This window comes from Gadus macrocephalus, chromosome 11 (genome assembly GCF_031168955.1).
Source record: "Gadus macrocephalus chromosome 11, ASM3116895v1".
NCBI lineage: Eukaryota > Metazoa > Chordata > Actinopteri > Gadiformes > Gadidae > Gadus > Gadus macrocephalus.
Window position 1 is genome coordinate 20,433,666 of NC_082392.1, and position 27,984 is coordinate 20,461,649.

At 46.0% G+C, this 27,984-nt stretch overlaps 1 long non-coding RNA gene and 2 other non-coding genes across 3 annotated transcripts in view; all 3 read left to right on the top strand.

Moving 5' to 3' along the window:
• Positions 1 to 2,567, top strand: part of LOC132467942 (uncharacterized) — a 696,489-nt gene extending 693,922 nt beyond the window's left edge. Inside the window, exon 2 of the long non-coding RNA XR_009528130.1 lies at positions 1,867 to 2,567. This is a non-coding gene — a long non-coding RNA (uncharacterized LOC132467942). The remainder of the gene's footprint in view (positions 1 to 1,866) is intronic.
• Positions 2,568 to 14,290: 11,723 nt separating this feature from the next.
• trnar-ccu (transfer RNA arginine (anticodon CCU)) lies at positions 14,291 to 14,363 on the top strand. Its single transcript has one exon. It is a non-coding gene; the product is annotated as a tRNA-Arg (tRNA).
• Positions 14,364 to 17,085: 2,722 nt separating this feature from the next.
• Positions 17,086 to 17,158, top strand: trnas-gcu (transfer RNA serine (anticodon GCU)). Its single transcript has one exon. It is a non-coding gene; the product is annotated as a tRNA-Ser (tRNA).
• Positions 17,159 to 27,984: the final 10,826 nt, after the last annotated feature.

The following is a 27,984-nucleotide window of genomic DNA, read 5'->3' on the forward strand; positions in this document are numbered from 1 at the left end:
CATGGAGCAATCCAAATTATATTATTTGACACATGTACACTCTCTGTAACCAGGAAGTGTCCTCCTAAAAGTATTTTACAATGGGGTTGGGAATGTTTTTGATAAGATAAATCAAAATGGAACAAGGGTCAAATCAATATTAAACTTAAACTTTCTGATTTAGTTTTACTAAATGTGCCAATTTATTGCATTACTCACTGTTCAAAAAGTATATTTTTAATAATCTGCCCTGGAGCACATTTTCAGAAACTGGACGCATTATAAAGGAGCAATGTCAATGTCAAAGTGGGTCTTGAATAAAGTTTGAGTTTGTAAGAATGTTGTTTAAATTGCGTTGATGAACAGCTACATTAGTATGGTTTGGACCAGTCGCACATTGAGCGTTCCCAAAAAGCGCAGTTTTGGTGTCTGTAGCTTTAATGCAAATGAAGAGGAGAGAGGCGGGTCAAGGAGGAGGGTGGGGGTGTGGCCCTGAGCAGCTGGCGGCCCCGGTACCATGCGCTCTGTTTACAGTGGATGTATCGCAATGGCGAGGCGCACACAGCCTTTGGACATGTTCTGTAAATATTCTAGAACACTCCGGGAGCTCCAGCGGGAGTCCTGGAGCTCTATATCTAAATAATATCTTATTAAATATAATATATCGATATCATATATTATCACGGCCAAATCTGTGTGGGACTGGGAAAGGAACTTTGGCTTTGACTCCCTGAAGTATATGAACCACGACATGGAGGGGAAAGGGATTGTTGCCCGGGATTGTTGACCCCGATTGTGGACCGCGATTGTCTCCCGCCGGAGCCTCGCTGCAGAGGGACCACCGCCTCGGCAGCGGGCAGCGCTTAAGCACCACCACCTACTGCAGCGGGCAGCGCCGAGCCGGTGGTCCCTCGGCAGCGGGCAGCGGGAATCGGGGCTCATGCGGGAGACAATCCTTTTCTCCTCCATGTCGTGGTTCATATACTTCAGGGAGTCAAAGCCAAAGTTCCTTTCCCCTTCTCAACCATGGCTGAGATAACCCCCACTATGAGTCTTGTTGTGGAAATACCAGAGACGAGAGTCCAGCGGGCAGTAGCGGTTCCTGGCCGAGCTCACCAGGGAGGCAAACATGAACACGCATTCATGAACGAGCGTGCAGTGCACCCACACATGCATGTTTTTTCTAAAGCGTAGGCCTACACAACTTTTAAAAAAACATACTCGCATGATGCGTCGTGTGGAGGTGCATTAGAGAGGATCATAACTAAAAACTAGACACTTAACAGTGTGTCAGCAGAGTGCAATGCTTCTAAACTTTTAATCAAACATGCAGACAAAGTTCAACTTCATAAACTAAAGTTGATTAATGGTGCGTGCTGCTTAAATGTAATGCAAATTAGCCTTCTAGTCAGGCTAGAAGGCTCATTTATTTAGAACATTAAAAAAAGAATTAGCTGATTTGTGATTGGTTGCAAGGAATAGATGCGGCTGGCCGCCCTTCCTATGTTTAAAGGTGCCATGACATGCTATTTTATGGATGCTTTAATATAGGTTTTAGTGGGTCACTAACACAGTATTCAAAGACGTTCCCGAAATTCAGCCGTGATGCAGAGTTACAGCCACTCCGAGGCAGTCGCACATTGACCTTCCCCCAAATGCGCTGTTTTGGTGTCTGTAGCTATAATGCAAATCAGGAGGAGCGAGGCGGGTCAAGGAGGAGGGTGGGGGTGTGGCCCTGAGCAGCTTGCAGCCACTGTACCATGCGCTCTGTTTACAGTGGATGTATTGCAATGGCGAGGCACACACAGCCTTTAGCCGTGTTCTGTAAATATTCTAGAACACACAGGAGTCCTGGAGCTCTATATCTAAATAATATCATATACATAGATATTAGGGATGGGCGTGAGGAATCGATTACTCGAGTACTACTCGTTACAAATGAACTCGGTTGGTGGACAGGCAAACTCGAGTTTGCATATACACACACAAACAAAGTTTTCTGAAGCAAATGTATCAATTTTCTGTCGGCGCCACTAACGCATGACGTGGGCACAAAGAAAATTAAATGCATCCATTTCCATGGCGCGTTCCGTGGCGTGTGCAGGCACGCCAGAATTCAAAAAGTTAAGAGATGGCGGTTAAAGCAAACCGCAGCGAAGAATTGAAATACTTTAAAGAAATAGGAGATCATAAGGTGAAATGAAAAATATGCCAAGCGAAATCGAGCTACCAGAAAGTACTATGCGGCAACATATGCTCCTGAAACACAACAGTGAGTTCGGGAAAGCAGACCCGCAGCAACGGTGAAAGTGAAAGTGTGTCGGCTATATTTTCACCGCCGCAAGACGCAGCTGTAATCCCGGGCGTGTAGAGAAGATCACAACGCTGAGTATTTCCATAGTCCATTTGCTGCCGTTTTATTTGCAGCTTTAAGCATTTATTTGCAATTGTTAGGCTACTTGTTTCGTTTTTTTTAAACTGTTACAGGCCTTGGTTCGACGTGATTTAAATTGTGAGACGCATATTTATTTTTGTAAGGGAAATGTGTTTTGAACGTTTGCAAAAATAAATAATGAATACTCTGATAACTCTGACTGTTTTGATGGAGAATAAGCATTAGGCCTACATGTTTGGTTGGTAATATTGCCATTCATCATCAGGCCTATTCCTGCTGCAGATGCGTTGCATTCTAAAAATAGATTTGATTTAACGAGTACTCGATTGATCCTCGAGGAATTCCTTCGATCACTCGAGTTTGGAATTTACTACTCGTGCCCATCCCTAATAGATATCTATATCATATAATATATATTATCGCGGCAAAAAGCTGTCTGAGCCGATATTATGAATCTCAAACGGCCGCGTTGGGTTCTCTGACGTTCCTGGTTCTTCCACGTCCACATCAATCTGAAGTAGACTGAACATGGAGGAGAAAGGGATTGTTGCCGGGCAGCGCTTAGGCACCTCCGCCTCCTGCAGCGCCGAGGCGGTGGTCCCCCGGCAGCGGCCCATCGGCAGCGGGAAGCGGGGCTCAAGCAGGAGACATTCGCGGCCAACAATCCCTTTCTCCTCCATGTCGTGGTTCATGTTCTTGAGGGAGTCAAAGCCAAAGTTCCTTTCTCCCAATTCATTATCAACCTTGGCTGAGATAACCCCCACTACAAGTCTCATTGTAGAAATACCAGAGACGAGAGTCCGACGTGTTATGCGCCATAACACCAAAAGCAGAACGGTTATCCAAATAACAAGGAAGTGTACAACACTTGCGTTACAGTCCTGGAGCTCTTTATCTAAATAATATCATACATAGATATTTATATCATATAATACATATTATCACGGGCAAAAGCTCTGTGTGCCTCCAAACGATAGTATGAATCACAAACGACTTTGTCGGGTTCTCCGACGTCTCTGGTTCTTCCACTTTCACATCAATCTGAAGTAGACTGATCCACGCGCTGCCTGCTGCCGGACGTGGTGCTTCGCGGCGGTGGTGCCTCGCGGCAACCGGCGGCATGTCGCAGTTCATGTACTTCAGGGAGTAAAAGCCAAAGTTCCTTTCCCCCAATTCCTTCTCGACCATGGCTGAGATAACCCCCACTACAGTCTCGTTGTGGAAATAGAAGAGACTTCAAAGAACGATAGTTACGTATTGTAACTCTAGATTCTATGAGTATAGGCGCAGCCTTTTAAGGCTATCGCTATTGGGTTATCCCTAGGCGTGAGCCGTAGCACTGAAAAATTTGTAATCCCCGCCCACCAACAGCCTGGGCCTCAATTACGTCCGCGGGCCTCGACGACGCCCGCATTTCGCAGATATAGGCGGGCGCCGGCGGACGTTCTGCTCCCAATAAACAGCTTTTCTTCAGCTATTTAAAGGACAATGAGGCTGACACTTAAAAGGCTGCGCCTATACTCATAGAATCTAGAGTTACAATACGTAACTATCGTTCTATGTTGTTGTATAGGCTTCGCCTTTTAAGGCTATCGCTATTGGGTTAAAGGGCGAAGCACGATATAGTCTATGCCTCATTGGTCCCGATCAGTACCAGAAACACAGCTGCGTACGCGCTAGTATCATGCGTCAGACGTAGCATAACATACGTCATGCGTCTAACGGCACGTCATCAACGAGCAGCTCCAATGTGTCTGATAAGACACAAGAGCTCTCAGCATGAATATTTGACTCCACCTCACATTGTTTAATATGCGAGGGGAATAGTCACACAATCACACTCACTCTGACAAAGCACCTAGAACTGAGTGTGTCATAGAGAGGCGCGACATGTCTCTTAGGTAAAACCTAATAAAAGAGCATGGGGAAGCCCAGGAGGCTGCTGTGCAGATATCCTCCATAGGCATCCCTCTTTGCAGAGCGACAGAGGACGATATTCCTCTGGTCGAGTGAGCTCTGATAGTCTCAGGCGGCTCTGCCCCCGCTGACACGTAAGCCTGTGTGATAGCATCACACAGCCAATGCGACAGCCGTTGTTTCGTCAGGGGGAGGCCCTGGGAATGTTCTCTGTAATGCACAAATAACTGTTGAGATTTGCGCAGAGCCTCCGTGCGCTTCACATAACAGGCAAGCGCGCGTAGCGGGCACAAGAGATGGGCTGTTGCCTCCTCCTCAGATTGATGAGGAGGGAGAGAGACACCATTGAGTGTTATTACTCTCGATCTGAACGAGCTAGTAATACTCTTGTGTAAAAAGCCGGGTTCGGGCGTAATATGGCCGAACTGCTGTCCCCTTGTATTCTAAGACAAGAAGGGGCTACAGAGAGTGCAGACAGGTCGCTCACTCTCTTAGCTGACGTCAGGGCCAGCAGCAAAGCTGTCTTGGCTGACACAAACTTGAGGGGCACCCGGTCAAGAGGCTCAAATGGGGCTTTAACCAGTGCGCGCAGCACCAGTGTTAAATCCCATTGTGGAGTGAGAGAGCCCGTCACGGGTCTCTCTCTCCTCACACCTTTCAGGAAGCGCTTCATTAAGGGGTGACTAACAGTTTTATCCCCCAAGCCTTCGTGGCATGATGAAACAGCAGCCGTGTACGTCTTAACTGTGCTAAAGGCCAGCCCTCTTTCCATCGCATTCAGCGGCCAGGCCCACAGGCGCTGGCCGATCTCTGGGTAATCTATGATTGCTCCCCCTGCCTGTGGGAGAGCGTCCCGCCGCCAAGGGAGTTCCTTCGGCGGACCCGAGAGCAGACGCTGGAGGCAGGGAAACCACGGTGCACTCGTGCGTTGCGGTGCTATGAGAATCATATACAGCCGCTCCTCTTGGTCTCGGTCCAAGACTTGGGGAATCAGGGGGACGGGCGGGAAAGCGTACAGGAGTGTGTTCCGCCACGGTCTGTGAGCGAACGCATCCACCCCGAGTGGGAGATTGTCCTTCGCGCTGAGAGAGAACCACAGCTCGCACTGTGTGTTCTGCCGCGTGGCGAATAGGTCGACCTCCGCCTGCCCAAACTCGCTCCATATCTGATTGATCAGATCGTGGTGCAGAGTCCAGTCTCCTGGTTGGGGACCCCCCCTCGACATTATGTTGGCCCCTCTCTTCAGGACACCGGGGATGTACGCTGCTCTGATGGAGAGCAAGTGCGTGTGTGCCCAGCATAACAGCTGTCTCGTTATGCTCAGCAGCTGTGCCGAGCGCTTGTTGTCCGTGCGAATCATTACGTGTTGATTCGTCAACAATGGGGCAAAGTGTTGGACCACTTTCAACACAGTGAGGAGCTCCAATGCGTTTATATGCATGGTCACGGGGGGGCCAAACGCCGCCCACTACGTGAAACTGGCATGTTCCTCCCCAGCCCGACAGAGAAACATCCTTGAACACCGAGATGTGTGACGTTGCTTTGCCCAACAGCACCCCTCTCGCGAGAGTTCGGGGATCGCCCCAGTGGGTCAAATCGGGGCCCACTGATAGGGGAATGGTCACTTTGCGCCGCCGTTGGCGCACCGGGTCGATGCGCAGGCGAGAAAACCATCTCTGCAGCCGCCTCATGTGAAGCAGCCCCAGCGGCACCACTGTGTGAGCGGCTGACATCATGCCCAGCAGCCTCATGACAGAGAGGGCTGTCACGATGCTGCCTGGGGAACAGCGGTGAAGGAGAGACCACAGCGTCTCCATCCTCTGCTGTGAGAGCCGTGCTCTCATTACAGCTGAATCCAGCTCTACCCCAAAATACATCACACTCTGTGAGGGGAGGGGGGAGGAGCTCTTCTTCCAATTTATGGCGAAGCCTAAATTCGACAGGTGAATCACCAGCTTTTTTGTTTGAATAGCTGCTTCCTCCTTGGAGCGAGCCATCAAAAGCAGATCGTCCAAGTAGAACAGTACTCTCATTCCTGTTGCGTGAAGCGGCCGGAGAGCCGTCTCCACGCACTTGGAAAACGTTCGTGGGGCTAGGGAATAGCCGAACGGGAGACGGTTGTACTGGTAGTGTGACCCTTGGAACGAGAAACGCCGGAATTTCCTGTGTTTGGGGATCACTGTGACGTGGAAGTAGGCCTCCTTCAAATCTATTGAGGTGAACCAGTCACCCGGCTTTACACACTGTAACACTCGTCTGATTGTTAACATGTGAAACGGCCTCTCCGCGATGCATTTGTTGAATAGGGCTAGATCGAGAATCGGTCTCAGCCCTCCTGTTTTCTTGGGTACCAGGAAATAACGGGAATAGAATCCCTGCATTTCCTCTCCCTTCGGGACCGTGGAAATCACTTTTTTCGCTAGAAGCTGCTGAAGCTCCGCCAAAAGTCACAGTTGTTGATCCTTGGATGAGAGTTTCCACAATCCCGTTGAATCGCGGCGGAACGGAGGTAAACTGCAGGGTGTGACCCTTGCTGATCAGCCTGTCCATCCATTTGGCCAGGGTGCATGCGTTCAGCCATTCTGAGTAATGCCCTGAAAGCGGCTGTGCAGCCTCTTGTTTTGATGCGGCTGTCATGGAAACGAGCCACGCTTGAGCCCCTGCCGCCGCTGCGAGGGGAGGAGTCCTCCTCGCAGCCCATGGGGAGCTCTGCCCGAAAGGGCTTGGTGTGTGTGTCATTAGCACATGCCCTGCTTGCTCAGCTTGTGACAAGAGTGTAGCCTCCTCTCTCCTGAGCGTTGGGACGCGAGGAGGAATAACACTGTGACTGGGCAGCAGACTGCTGACACTGTGAACGAGCTGCGTGTCATTCGTAGACAGAGAGCTCGTTTTAGCGGCCGCCTCGCCACGTGTCATGCCAGGCATGACGTGGTGAGCGGAAAGTAATGTAGTGCTGGCTCGATCAATAATACGAGGTTTGTTGACGGCCTGCCTATATGTGGGGGGGGGGGGTGTGTGTGTGAAACAGTTATGGCCGGGATGGTAGGCTCCGGCGTTAACTGTGTGGGGAGAAAACAGCCGTCTTTAGTAAAGAGGTGTTTCTCGCTGTCACACGTTTCGCCCTCGCCCCATAATAGCCGGCGCTCGTGGGGCGGGACATCGCCCCATGAGCCCGCTGCCCGAGGCCTTTGCTGGCCACTCGCCGCAGCCTGCGATGGAGGCAGGCGGGGCAGGTAAGCCGGGCGAGGCTGCCTTTGTAAAGGTAATGAAGGGCTGGCTCGATCAATAATACAAGGTTTATTGAAGGCCTGCCTATATGTGGTGGGAGATGCGTGTGAAACAGTTATGGTCGGGCCGGTGGGCTCCGGCGTTAACTGTGTGGGGAAAAAACAGCCGTCTTTAGTAAAGAGGTGTTTCTCGCTGTCACATGCTTCCCGTAATGCTTCCCGTAATTGCCTTCACCGTCGCTTGTGGGGCGGGACATAGCCCCATGAGCCCGCTGCCCGGGGCCTTCGCTGGCCGCTCGCCGCAGCTTGCGATGGAGGCGGGCGGGGCTGGTAAGCCTGGGGGCCAGGAGGAGGGGCTGCCGGCGGCGCCGCAACAGTGTCTGCAGGGGGCCTATGGTGGCGACAGGGGCTTGGAGCGGAGCGCTGCCGCCCGGGTGGAGGCAGAGGGCGGGAGACGTATCTCCGGAATTTCTCTGCCTCCTCGGAAGCGGCCTGCATGTCATCCACCATAGATGACAGACGGGGCCCGAACAGCACGTCCGGGCTGATGGGGCACTCCAGTAACTGCCGCCTCATTGGCTCAGGGATGCCCGGGGTCTGCTGCAGCCACAGGTTCCTCTGTATGAGGTGCTGCCATGCCGCTGTCCGGGCCGCTGCCACCGCGCCGGTGGAGCAGAGGCAGAGGATGACACCGGCGGTTTTCGCCACGTCGACTGCCTGTTCGGCCAGACGATGAGGGTCAGCCGCCATGGTGGAGATGTTATGCGCCAGCAGGGCGATGTTATTCATAACAGCCTCTTGCTGCATCATACACCGATGTGCTCTGTCTGTAAGCTTAGCCGTCAGGTCTTTGGGAGTGGGGCAGCGGTCGCTGAGCCCCGGCTTCATTCCAAAGACAGCACACAGAGCGGGATCCAACGGCGGTACCGCCCTGTAACCCCGGTCTGTCAGACCCTCCGTCTTCGTGACCTGGATGAATGTTTTCACCGGGGCACCGAGCCTCCCGGGCTCCGCCGCAGCCCCACTGAAGTACGGGCTGATGGCGGGAAACATCGGCCAGATCGGTTCGAGACGGGCGGGGCGTGTCGCGGCCTCGAGCCCCCAGATGCCACGGTGGTGGCCTGGGCGTTGGGGGTCCTGAGGCATGGGCACCGCAAGGCCAAGGTTTGCGGCTGCCCTGGCGATAATGCCCGGTAGCTCTGCCCCCAAAGCTCCAACCACTGGAAGTGAGGTGGCGGCAGAGACGGGCAATGCTGTTGCCCCGGGCCTCTCCGTTCGGAGAGGGGAAGCCGGGGGAGACGCCCCCTCCTCGTCGCGAGTCGTCTGACTCCGAGCTCACAAGGAGAGAGAGGGCATCATCGAGCGGGACAGTAAAGTCGTCGGCCCATTCAGCAATGGCGGCAGTGTCGGCTCTGCGCTGTCTGGGCATAATGCCGACACAGGCAGGGCGGCGAGAGCGCCAAGAAGGCATGTTCATGCCCAAGGCAGCCCTCGCAAACCTCATGGCCGCCATACGGCAAGATGTATGCCGTGTTACATGTCTTGCAGATGCAGTTCGCCGTTGAGTCCATAATATCAAATTTATTTACTTCAGTATGCTACGGGATCGTCCTGAAGAAAATGGAAGCAGAACGTCCGCCGGCGCCCGCCTATATCTGCAAAATGCGGACGTCGTTGAGGCCCGCGGACGTAATTGAGGCCAACGCTGTTGGTGGGCGGGGATTACACATTTTTCAGTGCTACGGCTCACGCCTAGGGATAACCCAATAGCGATAGCCTTAAAAGGCGAAGCCTATACGACATAGAACCGACAAGAAAAACTTGCGTCCTATGTCGTATAGGCTATATTTTTTTATAACTGTAAAGCAGAGTGGAGCAGCGGAAGAGTGCTGGGCCAATAACAAAGTGGTCGATGGATCGAAACCATCCTCTGCCAGCAGGATTACCTAAGAACGGATCAATCAATGGAATTAATTGCAATTAAATCCTTAGTCTAGCCTCAATAGATAGCAAGTGTTCTACTCACAATATTAGAGTTACATAGCGAGCATTTTAAACACATATCCGTTACGAAGTTGATTGAGCGTGGTATTGGTAGCCTAATGGATAAGGCACTGGCCTCCATAACCAGGGATTGTGGGTTAGAGTCCCGTCGGGGGTGATTTGAAGCAGAGTGGTGCAGCGGTAGCGTGCTGGGCCCATAACCCAGAAGTCGATGGATTGAAACCACCGATCATTTCAATGTTTCAGTCGAAAAATGAACAGTATTTGACATCAGAATCCAGAACCCTGTGCTGCAGTAAGTGTGGACTACCCCACACGTATTGCCCACATCAGACGCCGTGATGGCAATTTAAAGTTGTTTACCACAAGAGATAACAATGCGCAAAGAGCCAGGGTTTAGATGTTGACTCAATATTTTGTACACAATAAGTAGAGTGGCGCAGCGGAAGAGTGCTGGGCCCATAATCCAGAGGTCGATGGATCGAAACCATCCTCTGCTATAATCAGATCGTTTCAATGTTTCAGCCTTAAAATGAATAGCATTTAAAATCAGATTCAAGAATCCTGTGCTGCAGTACGTGTGGACTACCCCACACGTTTATGAGTAGTGGGGTATACCTATACCAAATTCTTATGTATTTCAGACTTTGCTTCGGCTTGGTTGGTCGATCATTTCTTTGGTCTAGTCTCATGTTGTTAAAACTTGTGTGCCCCAGTGGCCTGATGGATGAAGCACTGGCCTCCTGTGCCAGGGATTGTGGGTTCGAGTCCCGTCTGGGGTGATTTGAAGCAGAGTGGGGCAGCGGAAGCGTGCTGGGCCCATAAGCCAGAGGTTGATGGTTCGAAACCATCCTCTGCTATAATCATATCTTTTCAATGTTTCAGTCTTAAAATGAATAGCATTGAGAATCAAGAATCCCTTGCTGCAGTACGTGTGGACGACCCGACACGTATTGCCCACATCAGAAGCCGTGATGGCAATTTAAAGATGTTTACCACAAAAGATAACAATGCGCAAAGAGCCAGGGTTTAGATGTTGACTCTATATTTTGTAATTGATAAGCAGATTGGTGCAGTGGATGCGTGCTGGGCCCATAACCCAGAGGTCGATGGATCGAAACCATCCTCTGCTATAATCAGGCCGTTTCAAAGTTTCAGCCATAAAATGAATAGCATTCAGAATCAACAAATATGTTCTGCAGGACATGTGGACTACCCCACACGTATTGCCCACATCAGAAGCTGTGATGGCAATTTAAAGATGTTTACTACAAAAGATAACAATGCTCAAAGAGACAGGGTTTAGATGTTGACTCTATATTATCGAATTGTTAAGGAGAGTGGAGCAGCGGAAGCGTGCTGGGCCCAAAACCCGGAGGTCGATGGATCGAAACCATCCTCTGCTAGCAGGATTACCTAAAATAGCAACAATCCATCAATGAAATTAATTGCAATTAAATTATTATTCTAGCCTCAGTAGATAGCATGAAGGGTTCTACTCACAATATCAGAGATAAATAGCGAGCATTTTAAAACAAATATCCGTTACGAAGATGATTGAGCGTGGGATTGGTAGCGAGACTGGGGTGGATTGAAAAATAAAGAACGAGTATACCTACCTTATTCTTTTGTATTTCAGTCCTTGCTAGTGCTTGGTTGGTCGTTCATTTCTTTGGTCTAATCTCATGTTGTAAATATACATGTGCCCCAGTGGCCTAATGGATAAGGCACTTGCCTCCTAAGCCAGGGTTTGTGGGTTCGAGTCCCGTCTGGGGTGATTTGAAGCAGAATGGCTCAGCGGAAGCGTGCTGGGCCCGTAACCCAGAGGTCGCTGGATCGAAACCAGCCTCTGCTATAATCATAACATTTCAATGATTCAGTCTTAAAATGAATAGCATTCAGAATCAAGCATCCCATGCTGCAGTACGTGTGGACGACCTGACACGTATTGCCCACATCAGAAGCCGTGATGGCAATTTAAAGATGTATACCACAAAAGATAACATTGCGCAAAGAGCCAGGGTTTAGATGTTGACTCTAAATTTTGTAATTGTTAAGCAGAGTGGCGCAGCGGAAGCATGCTGGGCCCATAACCCAGAGGTCGATGGATCGAAGCCATCCTCTGCTAGCAGGATTACCTAAAATTGCATCAATCATTCAATGAAATGAATTGAAATTACATTTTTAGTCTAGCCTCAATAGATAGCATGAAGTGTTCTACTCATAATATTAGAGATAAATTGCGAGCAGTTTAAAACAAATATCCGTTACGAAGATGATTGAGCGTGGGATTGGTAGCGAGACTGGGGTGGATTGAAAAATTAAGAACGAGTATACCTACCTTATTCTTTTGTATTTCAGTCCTTGCTAGTGCTTGGTTGGTCGTTCATTTCTTTGATCTAATCTCATGATGTATATACATGTGTGCCCCAGTGGCCTAATGGATAAAGCACATCCCTACTATGCCTGGATTTGTGGGTTCGAGACCCGTCTGGGGTGATTTGAAGCAGAGTGGCGCAGCGGAAGCGTGCGTGGCCCAAAACCCAGAGGTCGATGGTTCGAAACCATCCTCTGCTAGTAGGAATACCGAAAATTGCATCAATCAATGAAATGAATTGCAATTACAGATTTAGTCTAGCCTCAATAGATAATATGAAGTGTTCTACTCACAATATTAGTGATACATAGCGCTCATTTTAAAACAAATATCCGTTATGAAGATGATTGAGCGTGGGATTGGTAGCGAGACTGGGGTGGATTGAAAAATAATGAAAGAGCATACCTATACCTTATTCTCATGTATTTCAGACCTTGCTCGTGCTTGGTTGGTCGTTCATTTCTTTTGTCTAATCTCATGATGTAATAACACGTGTGCCCCAGTGGCCTAATGATTAAGGCACTGGCCTCCTAAGCCAGGGATTGTGGCTTCGAGTCCCGTCTGGGGTGATTTGAAGCAGAGTGGCGCAGCGGAAGCGTGCTGGGCCCATAACCAAGAGGTCGATGGATCGAAACCATCCACTGCCATAATCATAACTTTTCAATGATTCAGTCTTAAAATGAATAGCATTCAGAATCAAGCATCCCTTGCTGCAGTACGTGTGGACTACCCGACACGTATTGCCCACATCAGAAGCTGTGATGGCAATTTAAAGATGTTTACCACAAAAAATAACAATGCGCAAAGAGCCAGGGTTTAGATGTTGACTCTAAATTTTGTAATGTCTAAGCAGAGTGGCGCAGCGGAAACGTGCTGGGCCCATAACCCAGAGGTCGATGGATCGAAACCATCCTCTGCTATTTTCATTACTATTCAATGATTCACTCTTAAAATGAATGGCATTCATAATCAAGCATCCCTTGCTGCAGTACGTGTGGACTACCTGACACGTATTGCCCACATCAGAAGCCGTGATGGCAATTTAAAGATGTTTACCACAAAAAATAACAATGCGCAAAGAGCCAGGGTTTAGATGTTGACTCTAAATTTTGTAATTGTTAAGCAGAGTGGCGCAGCGGAAGCGTGCTGGGCCCATAACCCAGTGGTCGATGGATTGAAACCATCCTCTGCTAGCAGGATTACCTAAAATTGCATCAATCATTCAATGAAATGAATTGCAATTACATTTTTAGTCTCGCCTCAATAGATAGCATGAAGTGTTTTACTCACAATATTAGAGATAAATTGCGAGCATTTTAAAACAAATATCCGTTACGAAGATGATTGAGCGTGGGATTGGTAGCGAGACTGGGGTGGATTGAAAAATTAAGAACGAGAATACCTACCTTATTCTTTTCTATTTCAGTCCTTGCTAGTGCTTGGTTGGTCGTTCATTTCTTTGATCTAATCTCATGATGTAAATACGTGTGTGCCCCAGTGGCCTAATGGATAAAGCACATCCCTACTAAGCCCGGATTTGTGGGTTCGAGACCCGTCTTGGGTGATTTGAAGCAGAGTGGCGAAGCGGAAGCGTGCTGGGCCCATAACCCAGAGGTTGATGGATCGAAACCAACCTCTGCTAGTAGGAATACCTAAAATTACATCAATCAATCAATGAAATGAATTGCAATTACATTTTTAGTCTCGCCTCAATAGATAGCATGAAGTGTTTTACTCACAATATTAGAGATAAATTGCGAGCATTTTAAAACAAATATCCGTTACGAAGATGATTGAGCGTGGGATTGGTAGCGAGACTGGGGTGGATTGAAAAATTAAGGACGAGTATACCTACCTTATTCTTTTGTATTTCAGTCCTTGCTAGTGCTTGGTTGGTCGTTCATTTCTTTGATCTAATCTCATGATGTAAATACATGTGCGCCCCAGTGGCCTAATGGATAAAGCACATCCCTACTAAGCGTGGATTTATGGGTTCGAGACCCGTCTGGGGTGATTTGAAGCAGAGTGGCGCAGCGGAAGCGTGCTGGGCCCATAACCCAGAGGTTGATGGATCGAAACCAACCTCTGCTAGTAGGAATACCTAAAATTACATCAATCAATCAATGAAATGAATTGCAATTACATATTTAGTCTAGCCTCAATAGATAATATGAAGTGTTCTGCTCACAATATTAGTGATGCATAGCGCTCATTTTAAAACAAATATCCGTTATGAAGATGATTGAGCGTGGGATTGGTAGCGAGACTGGGGTGGATTGAAAAATAAAGAACGAGCATACCTATACCTTATTCTCATGTATTTCAGACCTTGCTCGTGCTTGGTTGGTCGTTAATTTCTTTGGTCTAGTCTCATGTTGTAATAACATGTGTGCCCCAGTGGCCTAATGGATAAGGCACTGGCCTCCTAAGCCAGGGATTGTGGGTTCGAGTCCCGTCTGGTGTGATTTGAAGCAGAGTGGCGCAGCGGATGCGTGCAGGGCCCATAACCCAGAGGTCGTTGGATCGAAATCATCCTCTGCTATAATCAAAACATATCAATGATGCATTCTTACAATGAATAGCATTCAGAATAAAGCATCCCTTGCTGCAGTATGTGTGGACTACCCGACACGCATTGCCCACAACAGATGCCGTGATGGCAATTTAAAGATGTTTACCACAAAAGATTACAATGCACAAAGAGCCAGGGTTTAGATGTTGCCTCTATATTTTGTAACTGCTAAGCAGAGTGGCACAGCGGAAGCGTGCTGGGCCCATAACCCAGAGGTCGATGGATCGAAACCATCCTCTGCTAGCAGGATTACCTAAAATAGCATCAATCATTCAATAAAATGAATTGCAATTACATTTTTAGTCTAGCCTCAATAGATAGCATGAAGTGTTCTACTCACAATATTAGAGATAAATTGCGAGCATTATAAAACAAATATCCGTTACGAAGATGATTGAGCGTGGGATTGGTAGCGAGACTGGGGTGGATTGAAAAATTAAGAACGAGTATACCTATACCTTATTCTTTTGTATTTCAGTCCTTGCTAGTGCTTGGTTGGTCGTTCATTTCTTTGGTCTAATCTCATGGTGTAAATATATGTGTGCCCCAGTGGCCTAATGGTTAAAGCACATCCCTACTAAGCCTGGATTTTTGGGTTCGAGACCCGTCTGGGGTGATTTGGAGCAGAGTGGCTGAGCGGAAGCGTGTTGGGCCCATAACCCAGAGGTCGATGGATCAAAACCGTCCTCGGCTAGTAGGAATACCTAAAATTGCATCAATCAATCAATGAAATGAATTGCAATGACATGTTTAGCCTAGCCTCAATAGATAATATGAAGTGTTCTACTCAAAATATTAGTGATACATAGCGATCATATTAAAACAAAAATCCGTTATGAAGATTATTGAGCGTGGGTTTGGTAGCGAGACTAGGGTGGATTGAAAAATAATGAACGAGCATACCTATACCTTATTCTCATGTATTTCAGACCTTGCTCGTGCTTGGTTGGTCCTTCATTTCTTTGGTCTAGTCTCATGTTGTAAAAACACGTGTGCCCCAGTGGCCTAATGGATAAGGCACTGGCCTCCTAAACCAGGGATTGTGGCTTCGAGACCCGTCTTGGGTGGTTTGACGCAGAGTGGCGCAGCGGAAGCGTGCTGGGCCCATAACCCAGAGGTCGATGGATTGAAACCATCCCCTGCTATAATCATAACTTTTCAATGAAACACTCTTAAAATGAATTGCATTCAGAATCAAGCATCCCTTGCTGCAGTACGTGTGGACTACCCGACACGTATTGCCCACATCAGAAGCCGTGATGGCAATTTAAAGATGTTTACCACAAAAAATAACAATGCGCAAAGAGCCAGGGTTTAGATGTTGACTCTAAATTTTGTAATTGTTAAGCAGAGTGGCGCAGCGGAAGCGTGCTGGGCCCATAACCCAGAGGTCGATGGATTGAAGCCATCCTCTGCTAGCAGGATTACCTAGAATTGCATCAATCATTCAATGAAATGATTTGCAATTAGATTTTTAGTCTAGCCTCAATAGATAGCATGAAGTGTTCTACTCACAATATTAGAGATAAATTGCGAGCATTTTAAAACAAATATCCGTTACGAAGATGATTGAGCGTGGGATTGGTAGCGAGACTGGGGTGGATTGAAAAATTAAGAACGAGTATACCTACCTTATTCTTTTGTATTTCAGTCCTTGCTAGTGCTTGGTTGGTCGTTCATTTCTTTGATCTAATCTCATGATGTAATTACATGTGTGCCCCAGTGGCCTAATGGATAAAGCACATCCCTACTATGCCTGGATTTGTGGGTTCGAGACCTGTCTGGGGTGATTTGAAGCAGATTGGCGCAGCGGAAGCGTGCTGGGCCCATAACCCAGAGGTTGATGGATCGTAACCAACCGCTGCTAGTAGGATTACCTAAAATTACATCAATCAATCAATGAAATTAATTGCAATTACATATTTAGTCTAGCCTCAATAGATAATATGAAGTGTTCTGCTCACAATATTAGTGATGCATAGCGCTCATTTTAAAACAAATATCCGTTACGAAGATGATTGAGCGTGGGATTGGTAGCGAGACTTGGGTGGATTGAAAAATAATGAACAAGCATACCTATACCTTATTCTCATGTATTTCAGACCTTGCTCGTGCTTGGTTGGTCCTTCATTTCTTTGGTCTAGTCTCATGTTGTAAAAACATGTGTTCCCCAGTGGCCTAATGGATAAGGCACTGGCCTCCTAAGCCAGGGATTGTGGCTTCGAGTCCCGTCTGGGGTGATTTGAAGCAGAGTGGCGCAGCGGAAGCGTGCTGGGCCCATAACCCAGTGGTCGATGAATCGAAACCATCCTCTGCTAGCAGGATTACATAAAATAGCATCAATCATTAAATGAATTGCAATTACATTTTTAGTCTAGCCTCAATAGATAATATGAAGTATTCTACTCACAATATTAGTGATACATAGCGCTCATTTTAAAACAAATATCCGTTATGAAGATGATTGAGCGTGGGATTGGTAGCGAGACTGGGGTGGATTGAAAAATAATGAACGAGCATACCTATACCTTATTCTCATGTATTTCAGACCTTGCTCGTGCTTGGTTTGTCGTTCATTTCTTTGGTCTAGTCTCATGTTGATAAAAACACGTGTGCCCCAGTGGCCTAATGGATAAGGCACTGGCCTGCTTAGCCAGGGATTGTGGGTTCGAGTCCCGTCTGGGGTGATTTGAAGCAGCGTGGCGCAGCGGAAGTGTGCTGGGCCCATAACCCAGAGGTCGATGGATCGAAACCATCCTCTGCTATATTCATAACTTTTCAATGATTCAGTCTTAAAATGAATAGCATTCAGAATCAAGCATCCCTTGCTGCAGTACGTGTGGACTACCCGACACGTATTGCCCACATCTGAAGCCGTGATGGCAATTTAAAGATGTTTACCACAAAAGATAACAATGCGCAAAGAGCCAGGGTTTAGATGTTGACTCTATATTTTGTAATTGTTAAGCAGAGTGGCGCAGCGGAAGCGTGCTGGGCCCATAACCCAGAGGTCGATGGATCGAAACCATCCTCTGCTAGCAGGGTTACCTAAAATAGCATCAATCATTCAATGAAATGAATTGCAATTACATTTTTAGTCTCGCCTCAATAGATAGCATGAAGTGTTCTACTCACAATATTAGAGATAAATTGCGAGCATTTTAAAACAAATATCCGTTACGAAGATGATTGAGCGTGGGATTGGTAGCGAGACTGGGGTGGATTGAAAAATTAAGAACGAGTATACCTACCTTATTCTTTTGTATTTCAGTCCTTGCTAGTGCTTGGTTGGTCGTTCATTTCTTTGATCTAATCTCATGATGTATATACATGCGTGCCCCAGTGGCCTAATGGATAAAGCACATCCCTACTAAGCCTGGATTTGTGGGATCGAGACCCGTCTGGGGTGATTTGAAGCAGAGTGGCGCAGCGGAAGCGTGCTGGGCCCATAACCCAGAGGTCGATGGATCGTAACCATCCTCTGCTAGTAGGAATACCTAAAATTGCATCAATCTATGAATTGATTTGCAATTACAGATTTAGTCTAGCCTCAATAGATAATATGAAGTATTCTACTCACAATATTAGTGATACATAGCGCTCATTTTAAAACAAATATCCGTTATGAAGATGATTGAGCGTGGGTTTGGTAGCGAGACTAGGGTGGATTGAAAAATAATGAACGAGCATACCTATACCTTATTCTCATGTATTTCAGACCTTGCTCGTGCTTGGTTGGTCCTTCATTTCTTTGGTCTAGTCTCATGTTGTAAAAACACGTGTTCCCCAGTGGCCTAATGGATAAGGCACTGGCCTCCTAAGCCAGGGATTGTGGCTTCGAGTCCCGTCTGGGGTGATTTGAAGCAGAGTGCCGCAGCGGAAGCGTGCTGGGCCCATAACCCAGTGGTCGATGAATCGAAACCATCCTCTGCTAGCAGGATTACATAAAATAGCATCAATCATTCAATGAAATGAATTGCAATTACATTTTTAGTCTAGCCTCAATAGATAATATGAAGTATTCTACTCACAATATTAGTGATACATAGCGCTCATTTTAAAACAAATATCCGTTATGAAGATGATTGAGCGTGGGATTGGTAGCGAGACTGGGGTGGATTGAAAAATAATGAACGAGCATACCTATACCTTATTCTCATGTATTTCAGACCTTGCTCGTGCTTGGTTTGTCGTTCATTTCTTTGGTCTAGTCTCATGTTGTAACAAACTCGTGTGCCCCAGTGGCCTAATGGATAAGGCACTGGCCTCCTTAGCAAGGGATTGTGGTTTTGAGTCCCGTCTGGGGTGATTTGAAGCAGCGTGGCGCAGCGGAAGTGCGCTGGGCCCATAACCCAGAGGTCGATGGATCGAAACCATCCTCTGCTATAATCATAACTTTTCAATGATTCAGTCTTAAAATGAATAGCATTCAGAATCAAGCATCCCTTGCTGCAGTACGTGTGGACTACCCGACACGTATTGCCCACATCTGAAGCCGTGATGGCAATTTAAAGATGTTTACCACAAAAGATAACAATGCGCAAAGAGCCAGGGTTTAGATGTTGACTCTATATTTTGTAAATGTTAAGCAGAGTGGCGCAGCGGAAGTGTGCTGGGCCCATAACCCAGAGGTCGATGGATCGAAACCATCCTCTGCTAGCAGGGTTACCTAAAATAGCATCAATCATTCAATGAAATTAATTGCAATTACATTTTTAGTCTCGCCTCAATAGATAGCATGAAGTGTTCTACTCACAATATTAGAGATAAATTGCGAGCATTTTAAAACAAATATCCGTTACGAAGATGATTGAGCGTGGGATTGGTAGCGAGACTGTGGTGGATTGAAAAATTAAGAACGAGTATACCTACCTTATTCTTTTGTATTTCAGTCCTTGCTAGTGCTTGGTTGGTCGTTCATTTCTTTGATCTAATCTCATGATGTAAATACATGTGTGCCCCAGTGGCCTAATGGATAAAGCACATCCCTACTAAGCCTGGATTTGTGGGATCGAGACCCGTCTGGGGTGATTTGAAGCAGAGTGGCGCAGCGGAAGCGTGCTGGGCCCATAACCCAGAGGTCGATGGATCGTAACCATCCTCTGCTAGTAGGAATACCTAAAATTGCATCAATCTATGAATTGAATTGCAATTACAGATTTAGTCTAGCCTCAATAGATAATATGAAGTATTCTACTCACAATATTAGTGATACATAGCGCTAATTTTAAAACAAATATCCGTTATGAAGATGATTGAGCGTGGGATTGGTAGCGAGACTGGGGTGGATTGAAAAATAATGAACGAGCATACCTATACCTTATTCTCATGTATTTCAGACCTTGCTCGTGCTTGGTTTGTCGTTCATTTCTTTGGTCTAGTCTCATGTTGTAACAAACTCGTGTGCCCCAGTGGCCTAATGGATAAGGCACTGGCCTCCTTAGCAAGGGATTGTGGGTTTGAGTCCCGTCTGGGGTGATTTGAAGCAGCGTGGCGCAGCGGAAGTGCGCTGGGCCCATAACCCAGAGGTCGATGGATCGAAACCATCCTCTGCTATAATCATAACTTTCCAATGATTCAGTCTTAAAATGAATAGCATTCAGAATCAAGCATCCCTTGCTGCAGTACGTGTGGACTACCCGACACGTATTGCCCACATCTGAAGCCGTGATGGCAATTTAAAGATGTTTACCACAAAAGATAACAATGCGCAAAGAGCCAGGGTTTAGATGTTGACTCTATATTTTGTAATTGTTAAGCAGAGTGGCGCAGCGGAAGCGTGCTGGGCCCATAACCCAGAGGTCGATGGATCGAAACCATCCTCTGCTAGCAGGGTTACCTAAAATAGCATCAATCATTCAATGAAATGAATTGCAATTACATTTTTAGTCTCGCCTCAATAGATAGCATGAAGTGTTCTACTCACAATATTAGAGATAAATTGCGAGCATTTTAAAACAAATATCCGTTACGAAGATGATTGAGCGTGGGATTGGTAGCGAGACTGGGGTGGATTGAAAAATTAAGAACGAGTATACCTACCTTATTCTTTTGTATTTCAGTCCTTGCTAGTGCTTGGTTGGTCGTTCATTTCTTTGATCTAATCTCATGATGTATATACATGCGTGCCCCAGTGGCCTAATGGATAAAGCACATCCCTACTAAGCCTGGATTTGTGGGATCGAGACCCGTCTGGGGTGATTTGAAGCAGAGTGGCGCAGCGGAAGCGTGCTGGGCCCATAACCCAGAGGTCGATGGATCGTAACCATCCTCTGCTAGTAGGAATACCTAAAATTGCATCAATCTATGAATTGATTTGCAATTACAGATTTAGTCTAGCCTCAATAGATAATATGAAGTATTCTACTCACAATATTAGTGATACATAGCGCTCATTTTAAAACAAATATCCGTTATGAAGATGATTGAGCGTGGGTTTGGTAGCGAGACTAGGGTGGATTGAAAAATAATGAACGAGCATACCTATACCTTATTCTCATGTATTTCAGACCTTGCTCGTGCTTGGTTGGTCCTTCATTTCTTTGGTCTAGTCTCATGTTGTAAAAACACGTGTTCCCCAGTGGCCTAATGGATAAGGCACTGGCCTCCTAAGCCAGGGATTGTGGCTTCGAGTCCCGTCTGGGGTGATTTGAAGCAGAGTGCCGCAGCGGAAGCGTGCTGGGCCCATAACCCAGTGGTCGATGAATCGAAACCATCCTCTGCTAGCAGGATTACATAAAATAGCATCAATCATTCAATGAAATGAATTGCAATTACATTTTTAGTCTAGCCTCAATAGATAATATGAAGTATTCTACTCACAATATTAGTGATACATAGCGCTCATTTTAAAACAAATATCCGTTATGAAGATGATTGAGCGTGGGATTGGTAGCGAGACTGGGGTGGATTGAAAAATAATGAACGAGCATACCTATACCTTATTCTCATGTATTTCAGACCTTGCTCGTGCTTGGTTTGTCGTTCATTTCTTTGGTCTAGTCTCATGTTGTAACAAACTCGTGTGCCCCAGTGGCCTAATGGATAAGGCACTGGCCTCCTTAGCAAGGGATTGTGGTTTTGAGTCCCGTCTGGGGTGATTTGAAGCAGCGTGGCGCAGCGGAAGTGCGCTGGGCCCATAACCCAGAGGTCGATGGATCGAAACCATCCTCTGCTATAATCATAACTTTTCAATGATTCAGTCTTAAAATGAATAGCATTCAGAATCAAGCATCCCTTGCTGCAGTACGTGTGGACTACCCGACACGTATTGCCCACATCTGAAGCCGTGATGGCAATTTAAAGATGTTTACCACAAAAGATAACAATGCGCAAAGAGCCAGGGTTTAGATGTTGACTCTATATTTTGTAAATGTTAAGCAGAGTGGCGCAGCGGAAGTGTGCTGGGCCCATAACCCAGAGGTCGATGGATCGAAACCATCCTCTGCTAGCAGGGTTACCTAAAATAGCATCAATCATTCAATGAAATTAATTGCAATTACATTTTTAGTCTCGCCTCAATAGATAGCATGAAGTGTTCTACTCACAATATTAGAGATAAATTGCGAGCATTTTAAAACAAATATCCGTTACGAAGATGATTGAGCGTGGGATTGGTAGCGAGACTGTGGTGGATTGAAAAATTAAGAACGAGTATACCTACCTTATTCTTTTGTATTTCAGTCCTTGCTAGTGCTTGGTTGGTCGTTCATTTCTTTGATCTAATCTCATGATGTAAATACATGTGTGCCCCAGTGGCCTAATGGATAAAGCACATCCCTACTAAGCCTGGATTTGTGGGATCGAGACCCGTCTGGGGTGATTTGAAGCAGAGTGGCGCAGCGGAAGCGTGCTGGGCCCATAACCCAGAGGTCGATGGATCGTAACCATCCTCTGCTAGTAGGAATACCTAAAATTGCATCAATCTATGAATTGAATTGCAATTACAGATTTAGTCTAGCCTCAATAGATAATATGAAGTATTCTACTCACAATATTAGTGATACATAGCGCTAATTTTAAAACAAATATCCGTTATGAAGATGATTGAGCGTGGGATTGGTAGCGAGACTGGGGTGGATTGAAAAATAATGAACGAGCATACCTATACCTTATTCTCATGTATTTCAGACCTTGCTCGTGCTTGGTTTGTCGTTCATTTCTTTGGTCTAGTCTCATGTTGTAACAAACTCGTGTGCCCCAGTGGCCTAATGGATAAGGCACTGGCCTCCTTAGCAAGGGATTGTGGGTTTGAGTCCCGTCTGGGGTGATTTGAAGCAGCGTGGCGCAGCGGAAGTGCGCTGGGCCCATAACCCAGAGGTCGATGGATCGAAACCATCCTCTGCTATAATCATAACTTTCCAATGATTCAGTCTTAAAATGAATAGCATTCAGAATCAAGCATCCCTTGCTGCAGTACGTGTGGACTACCCGACACGTATTGCCCACATCTGAAGCCGTGATGGCAATTTAAAGATGTTTACCACAAAAGATAACAATGCGCAAAGAGCCAGGGTTTAGATGTTGACTCTATATTTTGTATTTGTTAAGCAGAGTGGCGCAGCGGAAGTGTGCTGGGCCCATAACCCAGAGGTCGATGGATCGAAACCATCCTCTGCTAGCAGGGTTACCTAAAATAGCATCAATCATTCAATGAAATGAATTGCAATTACATTTTTAGTCTCGCCTCAATAGATAGCATGAAGTGTTCTACTCACAATATTAGAGATAAATTGCGAGCATTTTAAAACAAATATCCGTTACGAAGATGATTGAGCGTGGGATTGGTAGCGAGACTGTGGTGGATTGAAAAATTAAGAACGAGTATACCTACCTTATTCTTTTGTATTTCAGTCCTTGCTAGTGCTTGGTTGGTCGTTCATTTCTTTGATCTAATCTCATGATGTAAATACATGTGTGCCCCAGTGGCCTAATGGATAAAGCCCATCCCTACTAAGCCTGGATTTGTGGGATCGAGACCCGTCTGGGGTGATTTGAAGCAGAGTGGCGCAGCGGAAGCGTGCTGGGCCCATAACCCAGAGGTCGATGGATCGTAACCATCCTCTGCTAGTAGGAATACCTAAAATTGCATCAATCTATGAATTGAATTGCAATTATAGATTTAGTCTAGCCTCAATAGATAATATGAAGTATTCTACTCACAATATTAGTGATACATAGCGCTAATTTTAAAACAAATATCCGTTATGAAGATGATTGAGCGTGGGATTGGTAGCGAGACTGGGGTGGATTGAAAAATAATGAACGAGCATACCTATACCTTATTCTCATGTATTTCAGACCTTGCTCGTGCTTGGTTTGTCGTTCATTTCTTTGGTCTAGTCTCATGTTGTAACAAACTCGTGTGCCCCAGTGGCCTAATGGATAAGGCACTGGCCTCCTTAGCAAGGGATTGTGGGTTTGAGTCCCGTCTGGGGTGATTTGAAGCAGCGTGGCGCAGTGGAAGTGCGCTGGGCCCATAACCCAGAGGTCGATGGATCGAAACCATCCTCTGCTATAATCATAACTTTTCAATGATTCAGTCTTAAAATGAATAGCATTCAGAATCAAGCATCCCTTGCTGCAGTACGTGTGGACTACCCGACACGTATTGCCCACATCTGAAGCCGTGATGGCAATTTAAAGATGTTTACCACAAAAGATAACAATGCGCAAAGAGCCAGGGTTTAGATGTTGACTCTATAATTTGTAATTGTTAAGCAGAGTGGCGCAGCGGAAGTGTGCTGGGCCCATAACCCAGAGGTCGATGGCTCGAAACCATCCTCTGCTAGCAGGGTTACCTAAAATAGCATCAATCATTCAATGAAATGAATTGCAATTACATTTTTAGTCTCGCCTCAATAGATAGCATGAAGTGTTCTACTCACAATATTAGAGATAAATTGCGAGCATTTTAAAACAAATATCCGTTACGAAGATGATTGAGCGTGGGATTGGTAGCGAGACTGTGGTGGATTGAAAAATTAAGAACGAGTATACCTACCTTATTCTTTTGTATTTCAGTCCTTGCTAGTGCTTGGTTGGTCGTTCATTTCTTTGATCTAATCTCATGATGTAAATACATGTGTGCCCCAGTGGCCTAATGGATAAAGCACATCCCTACTAAGCCTGGATTTGTGGGATCGAGACCCGTCTGGGGTGATTTGAAGCAGAGTGGCGCAGCGGAAGCGTGCTGGGCCCATAACCCAGAGGTCGATGGATCGAAACCATCCACTGCTATAATCATAACTTTTCAATGATTCAGTCTTAAAATGAATAGCATTCAGAATCAAGCATCCCTTGCTGCAGTACGTGTGGACTACCCGACACGTATTGCCCACATCTGAAGCCGTGATGGCAATTTAAAGATGTTTACGACAAAAGATAACAATGCGCAAAGAGCCAGGGTTTAGATGTTGACTCTATATTTTGTAATTGTTAAGCAGAGTGGCGCAGCGGAAGCGTGCTGGGCCCATAACCCAGAGGTCGATGGATCGAAACCATCCTCTGCTAGTAGGAATACCTGAAATTGTATCTATCAATCAACTAAATGAATTGCAATTACATTTCTAGTCTCGCCTCAATAGATAGCATGAAGTGTTCTACTCACAATATTAGGGATAAATTGCGAGCATTTTAAAACAAATATCCGTTACGAAGATGATTGAGCGTGGGATTGGTAGCGAGACTGGGGTGGATTGAAAAATTAAGAACGAGTATACCTACCTTATTCTTTTGTATTTCAGTCCTTGCTAGTGCTTGGTTGGTCGTTCATTTCTTTGATCTAATCTCATGATGTAAATACATGTGTTCCCCAGTGGCCTAATGGATAAAGCACATCCTTACTAAGCCTGGATTTGTGGGTTCGAGATCCGTCTGGGTGATTTGAAGCAGAGTGGCGCAGCGGAAGCGTGCTGGGCCCATAACCCAGAGGTCGATGGATTGAAATCATCCTCTGCTATAATCATAACTTTTCAATGATTCAGTCTTAAAATGAATAGCATTCAGAATCAAGCATCCCTTGCTGCAGTACGTGTGGACTACCCGTCACGTATTGCCCACATCTGAAGCCGTGATGGCAATTTAAAGATGTTTACCACAAAAGATAACAATGCGCAAAGAGCCAGGGTTTAGATGTTGACTCTATAATTTGTAATTGTTAAGCAGAGTGGCGCAGCGGAAGCGTGCTGGGCCCATAACCCAGAGGTCGATGGACCGAAACCATCCTCTGCTAGCAGGATTACCTAAAATAGCATCAATCATTCAATGAATTGAATTGCAATTACATATTTAGTCTCGCCTCAATAGATAGCATGAAGTGTTCTACTCACAATATTAGAGATAAATTGCGAGCATTTTAAAACAAATATCCGTTACGAAGATGATTGAGCGTGGGATTGGTAGCGAGACTGGGGTGGATTGAAAAATAATGAACGAGCATACCTATACCTTATTCTCATGTATTTCAGACCTTGCTCGTGCTTGGTTGGTCCTTCATTTCTTTGGTCTAGTCTCACGTTGTAAAATTATGTGTGCCCCAGTGCCAGTGGCCTAATGGATAAGGCACTGGCCTCCTAAGTCAGGGATTGTGGGTTCGAGTCCCGTCTGGGGTGATTTGAAGCAGAGTGGCGCAGCGGAAGCGTGCTGGGCCCATAACCCAGAGGTCGATGGATCGATACCATCCTCTGCTAGCAGGAATACCTAAAATTGCATCAATCAATGAAATGAATTGCAATTACATATATAGTCTAGCCTCAATAGATAATATGAAGTGTTCTACTCACAATATTAGTGATACATAGCAAAGATTTTAAAACAAAAATCCGTTATGAAGAAGATTGAGCGTGGGATTGGTAGCGAGACTGGGGTGGATTGAAAAATAAAGAACGAGCATACCTATACCTTATTCTCATGTATTTCAGACCTTGCTCGTGCTTGGTTGGTCGTTCATTTCTTTGATCTAGTCTCATGTTGTAAAAACTTGTGTGCCCCAGTGCCAGTGGCCTAATGGATAAGGCACTGGCCTCCTAAGCCAGGGATTGTGGGTTCGAGTCCCGTCTGGGTGATTTGAAGCAGAGTGGCGCAGCGGAAGCTTGCTGGGCCCATAACCCAGAGGTCAATGGATCGAAACCATCCTCTGCTATAATCATAACATTTCAATGATTCAGTCTTAAAATGAATAGCATTCAGAATCAAGCATCCCTTGCTGCAGTACGTGTGGACTACCCGACACGTATTGCCCACATCAGAAGCCGTGAAGGCAATTTAAAGATGTTTACCACAAAAGATAACAATGCGCAAAGAGCCAGGGTTTAGATGTTGACTCTATATTGTGTAATTATTAAGCAGAGTGGCGCAGCGGAAGCGTGCTGGGCCCATAATCCAGTGGTCGATGGATCGAAACCATCCTCTGCTAGCAGGATTACCTAAAATAGCATCAATCATTCAATGAAATGAATTGCAATTCCATTTTTAGTCTAGCCTCAATAGATAGCATGAAGTGTTCTACTCACAATATTAGAGATAAATTGCGAGCATTTTAAAACAAATATCCGTTACGAAGATGATTGAGTGTGGGATTGGTAGCGAGACTGGGGAGGATTGAAAAATGAAGAACGAGTATACCTATACCTTATTCTTTTGTATTTCAGTCCTTGCGAGTGCTTGGTTGGTCGTTCATTTCTTTGGTCTAATCTCATAGTGTAAATATATGTGTGCCCCAGTGGCCTAATGGATAAGGAACTGGCCACCTAAGCCAGGGATTGTGGGTTCGAGTCCCGTCTGGGGTGATTTGAAGCAGAGTGGGGCAGCGGAAGCGTGCTGGGCCCATAACCCAGAGGTCGATGGATCGAAACCATCCTCTGCTATAATCAAAACTTTTCAATGATTCAGTCTTAAAATGAATAGCATTCAGAATCAAGCATCCCGTGCTGCATTACGTGTGGAACACCCGACACGTATTGCCCACATCAGAAGCCGTGATGGCAATTTAAAGATGTTTACCACAAAAGATAACAATGCGCAAAGAGCCAGGGTTTAGATGTTGACTCTATATTTTGTAATTGTTAAGCAGAGTGGCGCAGCGGAAGCGTGCTGGGCCCATAACCCAGAGGTCGATGGGTCGAAACCATCCTCTGCTATAATCATAACTTTTCAATGATTCAGTCTTAAAATGAATAGCATTCAGAATCAAGCATCCCTTTCTGCAGTACGTGTGGACTACCCGACACGTATTGCCCACATCTGAAGCCGTGATGGCAATTTAAAGATGTTTACCACAAAAGATAACAATGCGCAAAGAGCCAGGGTTTAGATGTTGACTCTATATTTTGCAATTGTTAAGCAGAGTTGCGCAGCAGAAGCTTGCTGGGCCCTTAACCCAGAGGTCGATGGATCGAAACCATCCTCTGCTAGTAGGAATACCTAAAATTGCATCTATCAATCAATGAAATGAATTGCACTTACATATTTAGTCTAGCCTCAATAGATAATATGAAGTGTTCTACTCACAATA